The following is a 21,852-nucleotide window of genomic DNA, read 5'->3' as shown; positions in this document are numbered from 1 at the left end:
AGCTTGTATGATCATAGCCTTTTCTTGTGCATGGCGAGTCTTAAGGCGACAGAGAAGCCACAAACAGAGCACAACACTGAAGCAACACATTGCACCAAAAATGCCTACTCCCACCCACTCTTTGAAGAAGGAAAAAGCAGAAGATATCCAATCGGTGAATTGACCCAAAGTCACTGGTTCGACACGGGTACTATTCAAAACAGCAATCTGAGTTAGTTGAGACTGGATCAAGTTTTCTGCTTCCATGGACCAGGTTCCGGATAGATACTCTCCGATGATGCGGGAGGCATTTCTGGAATCATTAAATCTGACAGAGGTTATACATAAATGTGCACGTTGGTCAACACAACCCAAAAGCACCAAGTCGGCCAATTCTTCTACCTGAGCTTGGAGTAAATCTATTCTTTGGTTGGCAGCTAAAATCCCTGACAAAATATGTTGATTAATTGAATTTTGGGACTCAAGTATGGTAGAAGTTTGTTGAACAACTTGATTAATGGTGGCAGCAGTTTGTACTTGACTGGCCATGGCCACTCCGGCCGTAACCGCTGCAGCAGCAGACACTGCCACAGCTGTCACTATAGCTGCCGTAATTCCAAAATCTCTACGGGCTCTAATCAGTTCAACAATAGGAAAAGACTCTGGATCTGTAGTAACCGGAATCGGGACAAAGGTTGGAATTTTCATAACCACTGCCGTAGTCCAGGAGCCATTCCAACACTCAGACAAATAACAGGTAATATTAGAGCAATTAAGCATCCCCTGTAATGTAACATTAGCCAAAAGAAACAGGAACGGAGATTGGAGACGGACTGCTGCGGAGGGTAATGTAGCATTAGATAATTGTGAATTATTTGCAGAAATTTTAAGCCTCCTACCTCACTCCGAGTCTTGGGTACTGCCAGAAACATTAAACAGCCAACTTTGGACTCCTAATATTTCCCTGGGGAAACACAAGCGCGGACTAGACTAGCCCAATCTGAGGGAGTCATGCAAAATCTAGTAAGTCCCTCCACCTGAGTGAGAGTGAAAGCGGCATCTATGCCATAAGTGCGGACAGATTCTGCCAAGGTTTTAATTAGCTTAAAGTCTAAAGGCTCATGATATCTTCCCCTGTTATTGTCCTGAAATAGAGGGTATGCAAGTCCCATATCTGTATTAACTGTCCTCCAAACTTGTGCATGAAAAGATCTCCCGGAACCTTGGCTCCCCCCCACATACGGAGGTGGGGCAATCGGCACCATATCTTCTTCTAGATATTCTACCTCCTCCTCCTCAGAGTTTTGTTGACCAATGTTAACTCCCTTCCCCTTCTTACAGTAGGCCAGGGTGCCCTGTGTCTCCTTTTTCTTCTTTTTCATTTTTATCTTATGTAGTTGTTGTAACAATATATCAAGGTCCTCAGAACTCTCTGAGTCGCTTGTGTTCTCAGGCGTTTTTAATTCGGTCAAGTCTGGGTAGAGCCTTCTCCTATTTTTATCTTCAGGCTCTTTTGCCTTCTCACTACTGTTACTTTTAATACTCTCTGCCACTTCACTACATGATCCTTCAGATTTTTCCTCATGCAATTGCTCTAAAACCTCCTGTCCCTTAGTCAAGTGCTTCCTGACATCTGTCATCTGTAAGGCAACCACGGACCATTTTCCAAAGGGGTATCACCCCACCCTCTAATATGCCCTGCTCAGAAGCAAAGTCAAGATCTTTGCCTAATTTATCCCAACTAGGCACAGTAAGGCTGCCCGAAAATGCAAACCACGGTGCAGCGATATCTATCTTCTGTAAAAATCTCTGTAAAGTACTATGTTTCACTTCCAGTCCCTTGGAACGTAACAGGCCATCTAGGGCCAGGAGAAGCGGACTTGAAGATGCGGCACCCATGACACAACAACAAAGGAAGCACAAAAAAAAGAAAGCGAAAGTAGGAGCGAAAGTACACAGTGCAGCTGCAATAAAATGTAAGGCTCTCTCTTTCATTACAGAGGAGCTGTCCCGCTTTGGTCGCGGATCCCACTTACTAGGGACTAACCCCGCTTTGATCGCGGATCCCACTTACCTGGGACTAACCGGTGCACCACCCCTGACTGCTGAAAGTTCTGGTTCCCGGGTCTCCGCACCACTTGTCGCGACCCCTTGCCCGCAAGGAAGACGCAACTCAGGAATCTTCTTTCAGCAGTTTATTCAGGCCCTTGATATTTCTTCTTCTCTCTCTCGGGTGCCCCTCCCAGCCTTAATAAAGCATCCCAAGCCCCAATGCAAAGCTGCCGCGTGGAACTTTCTCACAGGGTGATGAAAAATCATGTGCCAACTTTCCCAGATAAGAAGTTGTTTGTCACAGACCACAGCGGAGCCAGCGCCATCTTGTAATGGCGACCATAATCTGCAGAAACGGCAGAAGCGGCTCACCACAAACAAGTCTTTAAGGTAAAGGGTTTTTTTTTAATATACTTTTATTTGTTTTGTTTTTTTTTATGTGGTGCTGCAGATCAAAACCAGTGCCCCACATGTGCTAGGAAGACTACCACTGAGCCATAATCCTAGCCCCAAGGTAAAAGGTTTATAGTAACATTGTATCAAGCTGGTGTTTTCCAAAATAAGTTGTCTAATAATTTTAGACTTAGAAGGATGACAAATTTTATTGGGGATTTATTTATGTCATTTAATGTTCTATAACTAGACTTGTTATCAATAAGATTTATAAAGTTTTATGTTACCTTTTACACTGGGATAAAATTTTAACATATTTTTAAGGTCATAAGAGCCTAAACTGCTCAAAAGTTAATATTGTAAACACTAAAACAACTTGACGTTTTTCCACAAAAAAAGGTTAAATGCTCTCTCAGCCTTTCTTTAATTCATGTTTTAAATGTAACACCATATTGTATTTTGAATATAATTTTCATCTTTTTATTGATAATCTCTCTTTGATGAAATATTATCATCAAATATTCCTTTACTTCTTTAAAAAGGGCTTCCTTTAGTTCTTCAAGCATATTTATAATGGCTGTCTTGAAATTTTTGTCTAATTTGGTCTGATATGTCTGCCTTCTTATTTTTATGTAAAATTTTTAACTTATATATGACAGCAGAATGATTACAATTCTTGTTACATATATAGAGCACAATTTTTCATATCTCTGGTTGTATACATAGTATATTCACACCAATTTATGTCTTCATGCATGTATTGGATAGTAATGATCATCACATTCTACCATGATTAATTACCCCATGTCTCCTCCCTTCCCTTCCAACCCCTCTTCCCTATCTAGAGTTTGTCTATTTCTCTCATGCTCCTGCTCCCTATTCCACTATGAATCAGCCTCCTTATATCAAAGAAAATAGCTGGCATTTGGTTTTATGGGATTGTCTAACTATACTTAGCATTATCTTCTCTAACTCCATCTATTTACCTGCAAATTCCAAGATTTTATTCTCTTTTATTGCTGAGTAATATCCCATTGTGTATATATGCCACATTTTTTATCCATTCATCTACTGAAGGGCATCTAGGTTGGTTCCACAGTTTAGCTATTGTGAATTGTGCTGCTATAAACATTGGTGTGGCTGTGTCCATGTAGTATGCTATTCTTAAATCCTTTGGATATAGACCAAGGAGAGGGAAAGCTGGGTCAAATGGAGATTCCATTCCCAATTTTCTAAGAAATCTTTTCCCCCACATTCTTGCCAATACTTATTGTTGTTTGTCTTCATAATAGCTGCTATTCTGACTGGAATAAGATGAAATCTTAGAGTGGTTTTGATTTGCATTTTTCTAATTGCTAGTAATGATCAACATTCTTTCATGTATTTGTTGATTGATTGTACATGATCTTCTGAGAAGTGTCTGTCTGTTCTGGTCCTTGGCCCATTTATTGATTGGTTTATTTGTTTTTTAGTGTTTAGCTTTTTGAGTTCTTTATATACCCTAGTTATTAATGCTCTATCTGATGTGTGAGGAGTAAAGATTTGCTCCCAAGATGTAGGCTCTCTATTCACCTCACATATGGTTTGTTTTGCTGAGAAGAACATTTTTTTTTGCTTTGGAGCATTTATTAGGGACAAAATTTGGGAAACTTATCCTCCCAAATACAGGGAAATGAAATTAGAAGAAATTGTGAAAAATCAAAGACATGAGGATGAAGATACCATAATAACCTACTTTCTGAAAAGATACTGAAATTTTAATAGGCAATTCACAAACTCCATTTATCCAACTCCATCACATTCCAGCACTAGGTAAGCTTCATCAGTGAGAAGAATTTATCATCTAGCTAAGTTCATATGCTGACTTCATTTACTACTTCATACTGTTCGTATGCTGACTTCATTTACTAAGCATGCCTACAGTAAGCCAGTCCCATGTTAGCACCAGGGACACAATAGTAAAGAGTTGCCTTGATCCTGCTGCAAGATTTCTCTCAGGCCTGTATTAAAACTGATCTCTGACTCTTGTACTTAAGAGAAGCAGAATTATTTATAAAGGCATCTGAAAAGAGAATTGACATTTTGCTTAAATAGAACTTGTTATGAAATTAGCTGGTAAACAAAAGACATTTCTCAGCAGCGAAAATGAATTTCACATATTCCAAATACTAAAATTCATGAGTAAGGACCATACATATGACTCTTAGAGTCCACATATTCCAATTTTGTATACAAGTCTAGAAATTGTGATGCAGGAGAATCCTGGCTCCTTTACAAAGAGAAATTTTGAGAACTTCCAAAGCTCAAGGGAGTCAGGCTGTGCAGTCCTGATTTGCCCTCCTTATCTTCTACTGGGCTTAATTACATGGTTTCCAAAGTATATTTAACTAACAACCCGCAATTGATAAAATAGCAAACGGTGCTAGAGCATTGTGAAGTTAGAGGTTACCCTGAAGGATTTGCTCAGGAAGTATGTTGCATAATCTTTAGAGAAATCACCTTCAAACATGCTAAGGTTTTACTGCCCTGTAGAACATCAGCCAGTTTTTTTTTATCTAAACTAGCAATGTTTCCTTGGGCTAACTGTATGTGTGTGTGTAAAGCACTTAAGGGAATCAATTATTTTACCTAATTGTCTGATTTCCAGTTCCCACACAAATGGTTTAAATAGTATTTGACACAGTCTAACAAATAAATTTGTTCAGAAATTTTACTCTTAAAGCTCTGTCTGATCCATACATCTGAGATGCCACCTGCCCTCAGTCTTTATTCTTTTCTGTCTTATTTTTATAATTCTTATTTTTTTACAATACATGACAGCAATGGAAAATGTTATAATTTTTATTACACATATAAGGGACAATTTTTCATATCTCTGTATATAAAGTATGTTCACACAAATTTATGCCTTTATACATGTACTTTGTTTTTTTTTGCATTACAATTTTAACACACATATATATCACAATTTTTGTATCTCTGTTTGTATATAAAGTATGTTGACACCCAATTCAAGTCTTCATGCATGTACTTTGGATAATGATGTCCATCACATTCCACCATCCTTGCTAATCCCCTGCCCTCTCCCTTTCCCTCCCACCCCTCTTCCCTATCTAGAATTCATCTATTCTTCCCATGTTCTCCCTCCCTGACCTACTATAAGTCAACCTCCTTATATCAGAGAAAACATTCAGCATTTGTTTTTTTGGGAATGGCTGAATTCAACTTAGCATTATCTTCTCCAATGTCATCCATTTACCAGCAAATGCCGTGATTTTATTCTCTTTTTGCTGAGTAAAACTCCATTGTGTACATATGCTGCATTTTTTTTTTGCCCATTCATCCACTAAAGGGCATCTAGGTTGGCTCCACAATTTAGCTATTATGAACTGTGCTGCTATGCACATTGATGTGGCTGTGTTCCTGTAGTATGCTGTTTTTAAGTCATTTGGGTATAGTCCAAGGAGAGGAATAGCTGGGTCAAATGATGGTTCCATTCCCAGATTTCCAAGGAATCTCTGAAAGGCCAAGGCTCGTTGTCGGAGATTAAAATGCACACACACAGATAGCAGTGACAAAGAGGAAGCACTTTATTGCAAGTTGGTGCTAGCTTATATAGAAAGTGAAAGTCAGTTATCTTAAACCAGGAAGCCCCCGGAGCCAATCATAGTAAAGGTCAGGTCATCACCTAAGGTGAATGCACATCTGCCCTGCATAATATTCATGGGGGCCACGAACTGTTCACGAGCTCGGAAGACTGGAGGGCCAATTAGAAGGTTTTCAAAACAACTTGTTATCCGCCCACTGGCAATTTGCCCGACACCATGTTACATTAAGGGCCCCTTATCTGAAAGGCCCAGGGAGTTCTAGCTGTCCACTGGCAATTTGCCCACTGCCATGTCTGAAAGGCCCGGGGAGTTCTTAGGGAAACTCCCAACAATCTCCATACTGCTTTTTAAAGTACATGTATGAAGACTTGAATTGGGTGTCAACATACTTTACATGCAAACAGAGATATGAAAAATTGTGGTATATATATGTAATAAGAAGTGTAATGCAAAACCAAGCAAACAAATAAACAAAAAAGAAAGTACATGTATAAAGGCATGTATTGGAGTGAACATACTCTATATACAAAGATACGAAAAATTGTACTATATATGTATAATAAGAATTGTAATGCATTCCGCTGTCATGTATTTAAAAAAATAAAATCAATAAAACTAAAAAAAATCCAAACCAAACAATAACAACAACAACAAAAAAAACACAATGTAAGTGTTTATTTATCTCTCCTGTGACTATGTAGGCAGGTTCATTACATAGAGGTCATCTAGGAAGCCAGGTATTCTGAAAGCTCTGCCATCCTCTGCCTGTGATCTCAACCTGAGGTTCAGGTACTCTCATATGGGTCCATGGAGGGAATTTAGGAGGTTTGTGATCTCAAATGGGAAAAATAATTACATTTTTTATTATCACCAGCCTCTACATGAAGTTTATTAATCTCGGTTATGAATGCTGACAACAAACCACAGGAGTTTTATAATACCTGTGGCATATGACACAACTATTAAAGAATCTTAGAATATCATCCATGCATATCACAGCTTTGGAATTACTCTACATACAGGACTGTTGCTACATTTTGTATTTTTGTGTTAATAAAGAATTTTTAGGGGCTGTGGCTGTGGCTCAGTGGTACAGTGCTTGCCTAGCATGTGTGAGGCCCTGGGTTCAATCCTCAGCACCACATATAAATAAATAAAATAAAGGTATTGTGTCCTAAAAATAAAACATTTTAAAAATAATTTTATATAAACATGTAACAAATGGAGTTAAACTGTTGATTATTATATCTCAATTAACTGGGTTTGTTATGACTCCATATGTTTTATTTTACACATTATAAAATGTTATTAGGAGAAGGTCAAAGGCTTCACAAGGTGACAAAGGGTGCCATATTACAAAGAAGTTTTAGGAACCCCCTGCTCCAGGATGTTGTCATTATGTTCATTGTCAACATGTGGCTGGTGGCATGCCTTGTTTGCAGCAGGCAGGAAGAGGAAGAACCTGGAGAAAATAAGTCAAGTGTTGCCTCTGTTTATAATTCCACTGCAGAGACAGCAATCCCAGGGCCATACCTGAACACCACGGCACCTGGGAAATGTTGTTTAACTGCATTGTCACATGTCCAGCTACAAGTTTCTATTATCAGCAAGAGAAGGGTCAATGTTTGCCATCTCTGCACATTTACTTGATAGTGTCTGAAGATGACAGCAGATGGGCAAAGGATGCAGAAAACTGTGTCTGAAAGAAGATGCCACTCACAAACACAGTTACAGGAAGAAGAAGAGGATTTGAAGAAGATGAAATATTCTTTTTTCTCCATTTAAATAATTTTTGTGCATTATATACATAATTGCAGCATTTGTTGTTACATATGTGCACAGGCACAAAATAGAAAAATATGATTTGGTTATTCACATTTCCCAGAACCTCCCCCTTTCCCTTCCCTCCTTCCTCCCCTTGGTTCCCTTCCTACACCATACTGATCTCCTTTCTATTTCTATGAGATTTTCCCCTTTTCCTCTTTTTCTTTCTAGCTTCCACATATGAGAGAAAACATAACCACTGACAGTTTTTATTATTTTACTTTTTCTCATTTGTTCCTTTTAGATATACATGGCAGTAGAGTATATTTAGACATATTAGACATACATGGAGTTTAACTTATTCTAATCAGGATTCCATTCTTGTGTTTGTACATGATGTGGAGTTACACTGGTTTTGTATTTATATATGACCATAAGAAAGTTGTGTCTGATTAATTCTACTGTCTTTCCTATTCCCATCTTTGTATACACTGACTTTCTGAGTTGGACTTATTTTGCTTCTAAAGATCCATCCATTTTCCTGAAAATGATAAAATTTCTTTTTTTCTTTATGGCAGAATAAAATTCCATTGTGTATATATACCACATATTTTTTCATTAATTCATCCATTAATAGACCTGAAGGCTATTGGGAATTGTGCAGCTGTAAACCTGGGTGTGCATGTATGGCTACAGTATGTTGAATTTAATTCTTTATGATAAATACAGAGGAGTAGTAGAGGTGAGTCATGGTGATTTTATTTCTTGTCTTTGAGGACCCTCTATACTGATTTCCATAGTGGTTATACTGATTTACAATCTCAGCAGCTGGGTAAAATATTTATTTTCCCAAGCATCCTCCCCAGCATGTATTATTAATTGTGTCTTTATAGCTGTCATTCAAACTGGAGTGAGATAAAATTTCAGGGTAATTTTGACTTGCATTTTCCTAATCGCTAAAGATTTAGAATATTTTTTTCATATGTTTGTTGGCCACTTCTATTTCTTCTTTTGAGAAGCATCTGTTTAGTTTATTTGCTCATTTGTTGAATGGGTTATTTGGGTTTGGGTGGTTTATATAGTTTGTCATATATTCTGAATATTAACTCTCTGTCAGAGGAGTAGCTGGCAAACATTCTCTCCCATTCTATAGCTTCTCTATTCATCCTCCTAACTGCCTCCTTTGCTGCACAGAAACTCTAATTCAATGCCATCCCATCTATTAATTTCCCATCTTGCTTCCTTACTAAGAACATTGATTATTTTTTGTTGTTTTTGTTCTAATTAGTTATACATGATAGTAAAATATATTTTGACATATTATACATATATGGAATATAACTTCTCATTCTTTTGGTTGTACATAATATATAATTAAATTAGTTGTATAATCATATATGCATATAGGATAGTAATGTCTGATTTATTCTACTATCTTCCCTATTCCCATTTTCCCTTCCTTCCTTTCATTCCCCTTTGTCTAATTCAATGTACTTCTATTGTTCCACACAGCCCCAACCTTGTTGTGAGTTAACATTCATATATTAGAGAAAACATTTGGCCTTTGCTTTTGGGGGATTGGCTTATTTTTAGTTAGCATGATAGTCTCCAGTTCCATTCATTTGCCAGCAAATGTCATAATTTTATTCTTCTTCATGGTTGAAAATATTCCACTGTGTAAACATACCATATTTTCTTTATGCATTTATCTGTAGAAGGGCACTTAGGTCATTTCCATAGTTTAGCCATTGTGAATTGAGCTGCTATAAACATTGATGGGGCTACATCACTGTAGTATGCTGATTTTATTGATTCTTAACAGCATATGAGGAAAAGGTACATGGACCTGAAAAATTGTAACAACAAAGGAGGGCTTACTTTAGAAGATATCTTCTCCAAATTGGCAGTAAATATCCCAGAGAGTGGTGGGCATTTCCAGTTGGCAAAATGTGATATGTTACTCACTGTTTCTCTCTTGGTAAAATGAAGACAATCTGCCTGATGGCCACTGACCATTCCTGTTATTGTCTGGGGCTTTGCTCACCTTCCAGGACCATTAAGGTCTTTGTTGGTCATTGTTAGGACAAAATGAGGTCTGGCCCAACAGCCATAGAGTGGACCCAGATTTGTGTGGCTCTATTGTCTAAAGCAGTGGCTGATAATAAATATATGAAAAAAAGTTCAATGTATTTAACAATTACAGAAATGCAAATCAAAACTACACTAAAACTTCATTCATCTCACTCCAGTCAGAATGGCAGTTGTTAAGAATATAATACAGGCGACCCAGTGGTACATGGGCGTGGTAGGAGGGGCAGGGCAGAGCCGCCCTTGGCGCTTGCAAGGTAAACAGACCTGTGACAGCCTGGCGGGTCAGGCCCAGTGGCCTGCCAGTGTGGTACACACGTCACCCCAACTGGAGTAGGGGCAGAGCAGATCCTTCTCCCATGCCCAGATCGGGCCCTGCCGGTGTGGTGGCCACGTGACCCCAATTGGAGTGGGGGTGGAGCGGAACCGCCACCTGTGCCCGCAGGGTGAGCAGACCTGTGACCAACCTGCAGATCAGGCCCAGGGGTCCGCAGGCGTGGTAGGAGGGGCAGGGCAGATCTGCCGCCCGCGCCTCCAAGGTAGGCAGACCTGCAACAGACCGGCAGATCAGGCCCAGGAGCCTGCCGCGCGCATAGGTACAACCACAGGGGGGGGGAGGGGATCTAAAAAAAACCCCACACCCATACTTGGCGGTAGGAGGGCAGAGAGCAGAGTCGCCCGCCCGTCGCCACGTAACATGCCCCGCCTGCATGACGCTGGGCCCTGTTCCTGGCACGGGCGCGACTCTGCTCTCTGCCCCTACTCCAATTAGGGTGGTGTGTGTACCACGCCGGCAGGCTCCTGGGCCTGATCTGCCGGTCTGTTGCAGGTCTGCCTACCTTGGAGGCGCGGGCAGCAGATCTGCCCTGCCCCTCCTACCACGCCTGCGGACCCCTGGGCCTGATCTGCAGGTTGGTCACAGGTCTGCTCACCCTGCGGGCACAGGTGGCGGTTCCGCTCCACCCCCACTCCAATTGGGGTCACGTGGCCACCACACCGGCAGGGCCCGATCTGGGCATGGGAGAAGGATCTGCTCTGCCCCTACTCCAGTTGGGGTGACGTGTGTACCACACTGGCAGGCCACTGGGCCTGACCCGCCAGGCTGTCACAGGTCTGTTTACCTTGCAAGCGCCAAGGGCGGCTCTGCCCTGCCCCTCCTACCACGCCCATGTACCACTGGGTCGCCTGTATTATATTCTTAACAACTGCCATTCTGACTGGAGTGAGATGAATGAAGTTTTAGTGTAGTTTTGATTTGCATTTCTGTAATTGTTAAATACATTGAACTTTTTTTCATATATTTATTATCAGCCACTGCTTTAGACAATAGAGCCACACAAATCTGGGTCCACTCTATGGCTGTTGGGCCAGACCTCATTTTGTCCTAACAATGACCAACAAAGACCTTAATGGTCCTGGAAGGTGAGCAAAGCCCCAGACAATAACAGGAATGGTCAGTGGCCATCAGGCAGATTGTCTTCATTTTACCAAGAGAGAAACAGTGAGTAACATATCACATTTTGCCAACTGGAAATGCCCACCACTCTCTGGGATATTTACTGCCAATTTGGAGAAGATATCTTCTAAAGTAAGCCCTCCTTTGTTGTTACAATTTTTCAGGTCCATGTACCTTTTCCTCATATGCTGTTAAGAATCAATAAAATCAGCATACTACAGTGATGTAGCCCCATCAATGTTTATAGCAGCTCAATTCACAATGGCTAAACTATGGAAATGACCTAAGTGCCCTTCTACAGATAAATGCATAAAGAAAATATGGTATGTTTACACAGTGGAATATTTTCAACCATGAAGAAGAATAAAATTATGACATTTGCTGGCAAATGAATGGAACTGGAGACTATCATGCTAACTAAAAATAAGCCAATCCCCCAAAAGCAAAGGCCAAATGTTTTCTCTAATATATGAATGTTAACTCACAACAAGGTTGGGGCTGTGTGGAACAATAGAAGTACATTGAATTAGACAAAGGGGAATGAAAGGAAGGAAGGGAAAATGGGAATAGGGAAGATAGTAGAATAAATCAGACATTACTATCCTATATGCATATATGATTATACAACTAATTTAATTATATATTATGTACAACCAAAAGAATGAGAAGTTATATTCCATATATGTATAATATGTCAAAATATATTTTACTATCATGTATAACTAATTAGAACAAAAACAACAAAAAATAATCAATGTTCTTAGTAAGGAAGCAAGATGGGAAATTAATAGATGGGATGGCATTGAATTAGAGTTTCTGTGCAGCAAAGGAGGCAGTTAGGAGGATGAATAGAGAAGCTATAGAATGGGAGAGAATGTTTGCCAGCTACTCCTCTGACAGAGAGTTAATATTCAGAATATATGACAAACTATATAAACCACCCAAACCCAAATAACCCATTCAACAAATGAGCAAATAAACTAAACAGATGCTTCTCAAAAGAAGAAATAGAAGTGGCCAACAAACATATGAAAAAAATATTCTAAATCTTTAGCGATTAGGAAAATGCAAGTCAAAATTACCCTGAAATTTTATCTCACTCCAGTTTGAATGACAGCTATAAAGACACAATTAATAATACATGCTGGGGAGGATGCTTGGGAAAATAAATATTTTACCCAGCTGCTGAGATTGTAAATCAGTATAACCACTATGGAAATCAGTATAGAGGGTCCTCAAAGACAAGAAATAAAATCACCATGACTCACCTCTACTACTCCTCTGTATTTATCATAAAGAATTAAATTCAACATACTGTAGCCATACATGCACACCCAGGTTTACAGCTGCACAATTCCCAATAGCCTTCAGGTCTATTAATGGATGAATTAATGAAAAAATATGTGGTATATATACACAATGGAATTTTATTCTGCCATAAAGAAAAAAAGAAATTTTATCATTTTCAGGAAAATGGATGGATCTTTAGAAGCAAAATAAGTCCAACTCAGAAAGTCAGTGTATACAAAGATGGGAATAGGAAAGACAGTAGAATTAATCAGACACAACTTTCTTATGGTCATATATAAATACAAAACCAGTGTAACTCCACATCATGTACAAACACAAGAATGGAATCCTGATTAGAATAAGTTAAACTCCATGTATGTCTAATATGTCTAAATATACTCTACTGCCATGTATATCTAAAAGGAACAAATGAGAAAAAGTAAAATAATAAAAACTGTCAGTGGTTATGTTTTCTCTCATATGTGGAAGCTAGAAAGAAAAAGAGGAAAAGGGGAAAATCTCATAGAAATAGAAAGGAGATCAGTATGGTGTAGGAAGGGAACCAAGGGGAGGAAGGAGGGAAGGGAAAGGGGGAGGTTCTGGGAAATGTGAATAACCAAATCATATTTTTCTATTTTGTGCCTGTGCACATATGTAACAACAAATGCTGCAATTATGTATATAATGCACAAAAATTATTTAAATGGAGAAAAAAGAATATTTCATCTTCTTCAAATCCTCTTCTTCTTCCTGTAACTGTGTTTGTGAGTGGCATCTTCTTTCAGACACAGTTTTCTGCATCCTTTGCCCATCTGCTGTCATCTTCAGACACTATCAAGTAAATGTGCAGAGATGGCAAACATTGACCCTTCTCTTGCTGATAATAGAAACTTGTAGCTGGACATGTGACAATGCAGTTAAACAACATTTCCCAGGTGCCGTGGTGTTCAGGTATGGCCCTGGGATTGCTGTCTCTGCAGTGGAATTATAAACAGAGGCAACACTTGACTTATTTTCTCCAGGTTCTTCCTCTTCCTGCCTGCTGCAAACAAGGCATGCCACCAGCCACATGTTGACAATGAACATAATGACAACATCCTGGAGCAGGGGGTTCCTAAAACTTCTTTGTAATATGGCACCCTTTGTCACCTTGTGAAGCCTTTGACCTTCTCCTAATAACATTTTATAATGTGTAAAATAAAACATATGGAGTCATAACAAACCCAGTTAATTGAGATATAATAATCAACAGTTTAACTCCATTTGTTACATGTTTATATAAAATTATTTTTAAAATGTTTTATTTTTAGGACACAATACCTTTATTTTATTTATTTATATGTGGTGCTGAGGATTGAACCCAGGGCCTCACACATGCTAGGCAAGCACTGTACCACTGAGCCACAGCCACAGCCCCTAAAAATTCTTTATTAACACAAAAATACAAAATGTAGCAACAGTCCTGTATGTAGAGTAATTCCAAAGCTGTGATATGCATGGATGATATTCTAAGATTCTTTAATAGTTGTGTCATATGCCACAGGTATTATAAAACTCCTGTGGTTTGTTGTCAGCATTCATAACCGAGATTAATAAACTTCATGTAGAGGCTGGTGATAATAAAAAATGTAATTATTTTTCCCATTTGAGATCACAAACCTCCTAAATTCCCTCCATGGACCCATATGAGAGTACCTGAACCTCAGGTTGAGATCACAGGCAGAGGATGGCAGAGCTTTCAGAATACCTGGCTTCCTAGATGACCTCTATGTAATGAACCTGCCTACATAGTCACAGGAGAGATAAATAAACACTTACATTGTGTTTTTTTTGTTGTTGTTGTTATTGTTTGGTTTGGATTTTTTTTAGTTTTATTGATTTTATTTTTTTAAATACATGACAGCGGAATGCATTACAATTCTTATTATACATATATAGTACAATTTTTCGTATCTTTGTATATAGAGTATGTTCACTCCAATACATGCCTTTATACATGTACTTTCTTTTTTGTTTATTTGTTTGCTTGGTTTTGCATTACACTTCTTATTACATATATATACCACAATTTTTCATATCTCTGTTTGCATGTAAAGTATGTTGACACCCAATTCAAGTCTTCATACATGTACTTTAAAAAGCAGTATGGAGATTGTTGGGAGTTTCCCTAAGAACTCCCCGGGCCTTTCAGACATGGCAGTGGGCAAATTGCCAGTGGACAGCTAGAACTCCCTGGGCCTTTCAGATAAGGGGCCCTTAATGTAACATGGTGTCGGGCAAATTGCCAGTGGGCGGATAACAAGTTGTTTTGAAAACCTTCTAATTGGCCCTCCAGTCTTCCGAGCTCGTGAACAGTTCGTGGCCCCCATGAATATTATGCAGGGCAGATGTGCATTCACCTTAGGTGATGACCTGACCTTTACTATGATTGGCTCCGGGGGCTTCCTGGTTTAAGATAACTGACTTTCACTTTCTATATAAGCTAGCACCAACTTGCAATAAAGTGCTTCCTCTTTGTCACTGCTATCTGTGTGTGTGCATTTTAATCTCCGACAACGAGCCTTGGCCTTTCAGAGATTCCTTGGAAATCTGGGAATGGAACCATCATTTGACCCAGCTATTCCTCTCCTTGGACTATACCCAAATGACTTAAAAACAGCATACTACAGGAACACAGCCACATCAATGTGCATAGCAGCACAGTTCATAATAGCTAAATTGTGGAGCCAACCTAGATGCCCTTTAGTGGATGAATGGGCAAAAAAAAAATGCAGCATATGTACACAATGGAGTTTTACTCAGCAAAAAGAGAATAAAATCACGGCATTTGCTGGTAAATGGATGACATTGGAGAAGATAATGCTAAGTTGAATTCAGCCATTCCCAAAAAAACAAATGCTGAATGTTTTCTCTGATATAAGGAGGTTGACTTATAGTAGGTCAGGGAGGGAGAACATGGGAAGAATAGATGAATTCTAGATAGGGAAGAGGGGTGGGAGGGAAAGGGAGAGGGCAGGGGATTAGCAAGGATGGTGGAATGTGATGGACATCATTATCCAAAGTACATGCATGAAGACTTGAATTGGGTGTCAACATACTTTATATACAAACAGAGATACAAAAATTGTGATATATATGTGTGTTAAAATTGTAATGCAAAAAAAAACAAAGTACATGTATAAAGGCATAAATTTGTGTGAACATACTTTATATACAGAGATATGAAAAATTGTCCCTTATATGTGTAATAAAAATTATAACATTTTCCATTGCTGTCATGTATTGTAAAAAAATAAGAATTATAAAAATAAGACAGAAAAGAATAAAGACTGAGGGCAGGTGGCATCTCAGATGTATGGATCAGACAGAGCTTTAAGAGTAAAATTTCTGAACAAATTTATTTGTTAGACTGTGTCAAATACTATTTAAACCATTTGTGTGGGAACTGGAAATCAGACAATTAGGTAAAATAATTGATTCCCTTAAGTGCTTTACACACACACATACAGTTAGCCCAAGGAAACATTGCTAGTTTAGATAAAAAAAAACTGGCTGATGTTCTACAGGGCAGTAAAACCTTAGCATGTTTGAAGGTGATTTCTCTAAAGATTATGCAACATACTTCCTGAGCAAATCCTTCAGGGTAACCTCTAACTTCACAATGCTCTAGCACCGTTTGCTATTTTATCAATTGCGGGTTGTTAGTTAAATATACTTTGGAAACCATGTAATTAAGCCCAGTAGAAGATAAGGAGGGCAAATCAGGACTGCACAGCCTGACTCCCTTGAGCTTTGGAAGTTCTCAAAATTTCTCTTTGTAAAGGAGCCAGGATTCTCCTGCATCACAATTTCTAGACTTGTATACAAAATTGGAATATGTGGACTCTAAGAGTCATATGTATGGTCCTTACTCATGAATTTTAGTATTTGGAATATGTGAAATTCATTTTCGCTGCTGAGAAATGTCTTTTGTTTACCAGCTAATTTCATAACAAGTTCTATTTAAGCAAAATGTCAATTCTCTTTTCAGATGCCTTTATAAATAATTCTGCTTCTCTTAAGTACAAGAGTCAGAGATCAGTTTTAATACAGGCCTGAGAGAAATCTTGCAGCAGGATCAAGGCAACTCTTTACTATTGTGTCCCTGGTGCTAACATGGGACTGGCTTACTGTAGGCATGCTTAGTAAATGAAGTCAGCATACGAACAGTATGAAGTAGTAAATGAAGTCAGCATATGAACTTAGCTAGATGATAAATTCTTCTCACTGATGAAGCTTACCTAGTGCTGGAATGTGATGGAGTTGGATAAATGGAGTTTGTGAATTGCCTATTAAAATTTCAGTATCTTTTCAGAAAGTAGGTTATTATGGTATCTTCATCCTCATGTCTTTGATTTTTCACAATTTCTTCTAATTTCATTTCCCTGTATTTGGGAGGATAAGTTTCCCAAATTTTGTCCCTAATAAATGCTCCAAAGCAAAAAAAAATGTTCTTCTCAGCAAAACAAACCATATGTGAGGTGAATAGAGAGCCTACATCTTGGGAGCAAATCTTTACTCCTCACACATCAGATAGAGCATTAATAACTAGGGTATATAAAGAACTCAAAAAGCTAAACACTAAAAAACAAATAAACCAATCAATAAATGGGCCAAGGACCAGAACAGACAGACACTTCTCAGAAGATCATGTACAATCAATCAACAAATACATGAAAGAATGTTGATCATTACTAGCAATTAGAAAAATGCAAATCAAAACCACTCTAAGATTTCATCTTATTCCAGTCAGAATAGCAGCTATTATGAAGACAAACAACAATAAGTATTGGCAAGAATGTGGGGGAAAAGATTTCTTAGAAAATTGGGAATGGAATCTCCATTTGACCCAGCTTTCCCTCTCCTTGGTCTATATCCAAAGGATTTAAGAATAGCATACTACATGGACACAGCCACACCAATGTTTATAGCAGCACAATTCACAATAGCTAAACTGTGGAACCAACCTAGATGCCCTTCAGTAGATGAATGGATAAAAAATGTGGCATATATACACAATGGGATATTACTCAGCAATAAAAGAGAATAAAATCTTGGAATTTGCAGGTAAATAGATGGAGTTAGAGAAGATAATGCTAAGTATAGTTAGACAATCCCATAAAACCAAATGCCAGCTATTTTCTTTGATATAAGGAGGCTGATTCATAGTGGAATAGGGAGCAGGAGCATGAGAGAAATAGACAAACTCTAGATAGGGAAGAGGGGTTGGAAGGGAAGGGAGGAGACATGGGGTAATTAATCATGGTAGAATGTGATGATCATTACTATCCAATACATGCATGAAGACATAAATTGGTGTGAATATACTATGTATACAACCAGAGATATGAAAAATTGTGCTCTATATATGTAACAAGAATTGTAATCATTCTGCTGTCATATATAAGTTAAAAATTTTACATAAAAATAAGAAGGCAGACATATCAGACCAAATTAGACAAAAATTTCAAGACAGCCATTATAAATATGCTTGAAGAACTAAAGGAAGCCCTTTTTAAAGAAGTAAAGGAATATTTGATGATAATATTTCATCAAAGAGAGATTATCAATAAAAAGATGAAAATTATATTCAAAATACAATATGGTGTTACATTTAAAACATGAATTAAAGAAAGGCTGAGAGAGCATTTAACCTTTTTTTGTGGAAAAACGTCAAGTTGTTTTAGTGTTTACAATATTAACTTTTGAGCAGTTTAGGCTCTTATGACCTTAAAAATATGTTAAAATTTTATCCCAGTGTAAAAGGTAACATAAAACTTTATAAATCTTATTGATAACAAGTCTAGTTATAGAACATTAAATGACATAAATAAATCCCCAATAAAATTTGTCATCCTTCTAAGTCTAAAATTATTAGACAACTTATTTTGGAAAACACCAGCTTGATACAATGTTACTATAAACCTTTTACCTTGGGGCTAGGATTATGGCTCAGTGGTAGTCTTCCTAGCACATGTGGGGCACTGGTTTTGATCTGCAGCACCACATAAAAAAAAACAAAACAATAAAAGTATATTAAAAAAAAACCCTTTACCTTAAAGACTTGTTTGTGGTGAGCCGCTTCTGCCGTTTCTGCAGATTATGGTCGCCATTACAAGATGGCGCTGGCTCCGCTGTGGTCTGTGACAAACAACTTCTTATCTGGGAAAGTTGGCACATGATTTTTCATCACCCTGTGAGAAAGTTCCACGCGGCAGCTTTGCATTGGGGCTTGGGATGCTTTATTAAGGCTGGGAGGGGCACCCGAGAGGAAGAAGAAGAAATATCAAGGGCCTGAATAAACTGCTGAAAGAAGATTCCTGAGTTGCGTCTTCCTTGCGGGCAAGGGGTCGCGACAAGTGGTGCGGAGACCCGGGAACCAGAACTTTCAGCAGTCAGGGGTGGTGCACCGGTTAGTCCCAGGTAAGTGGGATCCGCGATCAAAGCGGGGTTAGTCCCTAGTAAGTGGGATCCGCGACCAAAGCGGGACAGCTCCTCTGTAATGAAAGAGAGAGCCTTACATTTTATTGCAGCTGCACTGTGTACTTTCGCTCCTACTTTCGCTTTCTTTTTTTTGTGCTTCCTTTGTTGTTGTGTCATGGGTGCCGCATCTTCAAGTCCGCTTCTCCTGGCCCTAGATGGCCTGTTACGTTCCAAGGGACTGGAAGTGAAACATAGTACTTTACAGAGATTTTTACAGAAGATAGATATCGCTGCACCGTGGTTTGCATTTTCGGGCAGCCTTACTGTGCCTAGTTGGGATAAATTAGGCAAAGATCTTGACTTTGCTTCTGAGCAGGGCATATTAGAGGGTGGGGTGATACCCCTTTGGAAAATGGTCCGTGGTTGCCTTACAGATGGTAAATGCCAGGAAGCTGTGAGTGAGGGTCAAGCTATTCTTGAGCAATTGCATGAGGAAAAATCTGAAGGATCATGTAGTGAAGTGGCAGAGAGTATTAAAAGTAACAGTAGTGAGAAGGCAAAAGAGCCTGAAGATAAAAATAGGAGAAGGCTCTACCCAGACTTGACCGAATTAAAAACGCCTGAGAACACAAGCGACTCAGAGAGTTCTGAGGACCTTGATATATTGTTACAACAACTACATAAGATAAAAATGAAAAAGAAGAAAAAGGAGACACAGGGCACGCAGGCCTACTGTAAGAAGGGGAAGGGAGTTAACATTGGTCAACAAAACTCTGAGGAGGAGGAGGTAGAATATCTAGAAGAAGATATGGTGCCGATTGCCCCACCTCCGTATGTGGGGGGGAGCCAAGGTTCCGGGAGATCTTTTCATGCACAAGTTTGGAGGACAGTTAATACAGATATGGGACTTGCATACCCTGTATTTCAGGACAATAACAGGGGAAGATATCATGAGCCTTTAGACTTTAAGCTAATTAAAACCTTGGCAGAATCTGTCCGCACTTATGGCATAGATGCCGCTTTCACTCTCACTCAGGTGGAGGGACTTACTAGATTTTGCATGACTCCCTCAGATTGGGCTAGTCTAGTCCGCGCTTGTGTTTCCCCAGGGAAATATTAGGAGTCCAAAGTTGGCTGTTTAATGTTTCTGGCAGTACCCAAGACTCGGAGCGAGGTAGGAGGCTTAAAATTTCTGCAAATAATTCACAATTATCTAATGCTACATTACCCTCCGCAGCAGTCCGTCTCCAATCTCCGTTCCTGTTTCTTTTGGCTAATGTTACATTACAGGGGATGCTTAATTGCTCTAATATTACCTGTTATTTGTCTGAGTGTTGGAATGGCTCCTGGACTACGGCAGTGGTTATGAAAATTCCAACCTTTGTCCCGATTCCGGTTACTACAGATCCAGAGTCTTTTCCTATTGTTGAACTGATTAGAGCCCGTAGAGATTTTGGAATTACGGCAGCTATAGTGACAGCTGTGGCAGTGTCTGCTGCTGCAGCGGTTACGGCCGGAGTGGCCATGGCCAGTCAAGTACAAACTGCTGCCACCATTAATCAAGTTGTTCAACAAACTTCTACCATACTTGAGTCCCAAAATTCAATTAATCAACATATTTTGTCAGGGATTTTAGCTGCCAACCAAAGAATAGATTTACTCCAAGCTCAGGTAGAAGAATTGGCCGACTTGGTGCTTTTGGGTTGTGTTGACCAACGTGCACATTTATGTATAACCTCTGTCAGATTTAATGATTCCAGAAATGCCTCCCGCATCATCGGAGAGTATCTATCCGGAACCTGGTCCATGGAAGCAGAAAACTTGATCCAGTCTCAACTAACTCAGATTGCTGTTTTGAATAGTACCCGTGTCGAACCAGTGACTTTGGGTCAATTCACCGATTGGATATCTTCTGCTTTTTCCTTCTTCAAAGAGTGGGTGGGAGTAGGCATTTTTGGTGCAATGTGTTGCTTCAGTGTTGTGCTCTGTTTGTGGCTTCTCTGTCGCCTTAAGACTCGCCATGCACAAGAAAAGGCTATGATCATACAAGCTCTTGCAGCTTTAGAAAATGGCAACTCGCCTCAAGTCTGGCTTGCGCATCTTAAGCAGTAAACCTTTGTCATGGTCGTTACACCCCAAGTTATTATAACATTGCACTGGGATCGACATGACTTTCCTTGTTATTCTCTTAGTGTTGGAAAGCCCTTGCACTCTGCCGGTCTTACTGCCATTGCACGCAGATGGGTTTCCACACTAGTACTTTTCTATCGCCTTGAAGTTCGTGCCTTTCTTTCAGGGTGCTGTCAACTTGTTTGTCATTATAAATAGCCACAGTTCAGCCTCAGCTATCCCCCTTCGTCCACCATCGTCACGATACAGGATGCGAGGCAAGGCACTGCACTTGAGTGATCCTTGACGAGGACCTCAAGGAGAGCATGTCCTATTGCATGCGGGTTAGACGCGTCCACGCCCCGTCCCACGAAAAAAGGCGTCGGCTGATATGGCCTCAGATCTGGGGAAGGGCCCTCCTTGGGACTGAGCCATACTATGCAGCCACTTCTGCACAGTGGGATAGGACCTCTACTCTCGCCTGTATTGTTTTAATAAAACAGAAAAGGGGGAACTGTGGTGAGCCGCTTCTGCCGTTTCTGCAGATTATGGTCGCCATTACAAGATGGCGCTGGCTCCGCTGTGGTCTGTGACAAACAACTTCTTATCTGGGAAAGTTGGCACATGATTTTTCACCACCCTGTGAGAAAG

At 39.4% G+C, this 21,852-nt stretch overlaps 1 protein-coding gene across 1 annotated transcript in view; it reads left to right on the top strand.

The window, feature by feature from the left end:
* LOC124088921 (NXPE family member 1-like) overlaps positions 1–21,852 on the top strand; it is a 240,957-nt gene that overhangs the window by 158,100 nt on the left and 61,005 nt on the right. The window lies entirely within an intron of this gene.

Source organism: Marmota monax, unplaced genomic scaffold, assembly GCF_021218885.2.
Source record: "Marmota monax isolate L192 unplaced genomic scaffold, Marmota_monax_Labrador192_F-V1.1 WCK01_AAM20220418_F8-fsc00081, whole genome shotgun sequence".
Classification (NCBI taxonomy): Eukaryota; Metazoa; Chordata; class Mammalia; order Rodentia; family Sciuridae; genus Marmota; species Marmota monax.
This window is presented reverse-complemented; position numbering and strand designations above follow the sequence as displayed.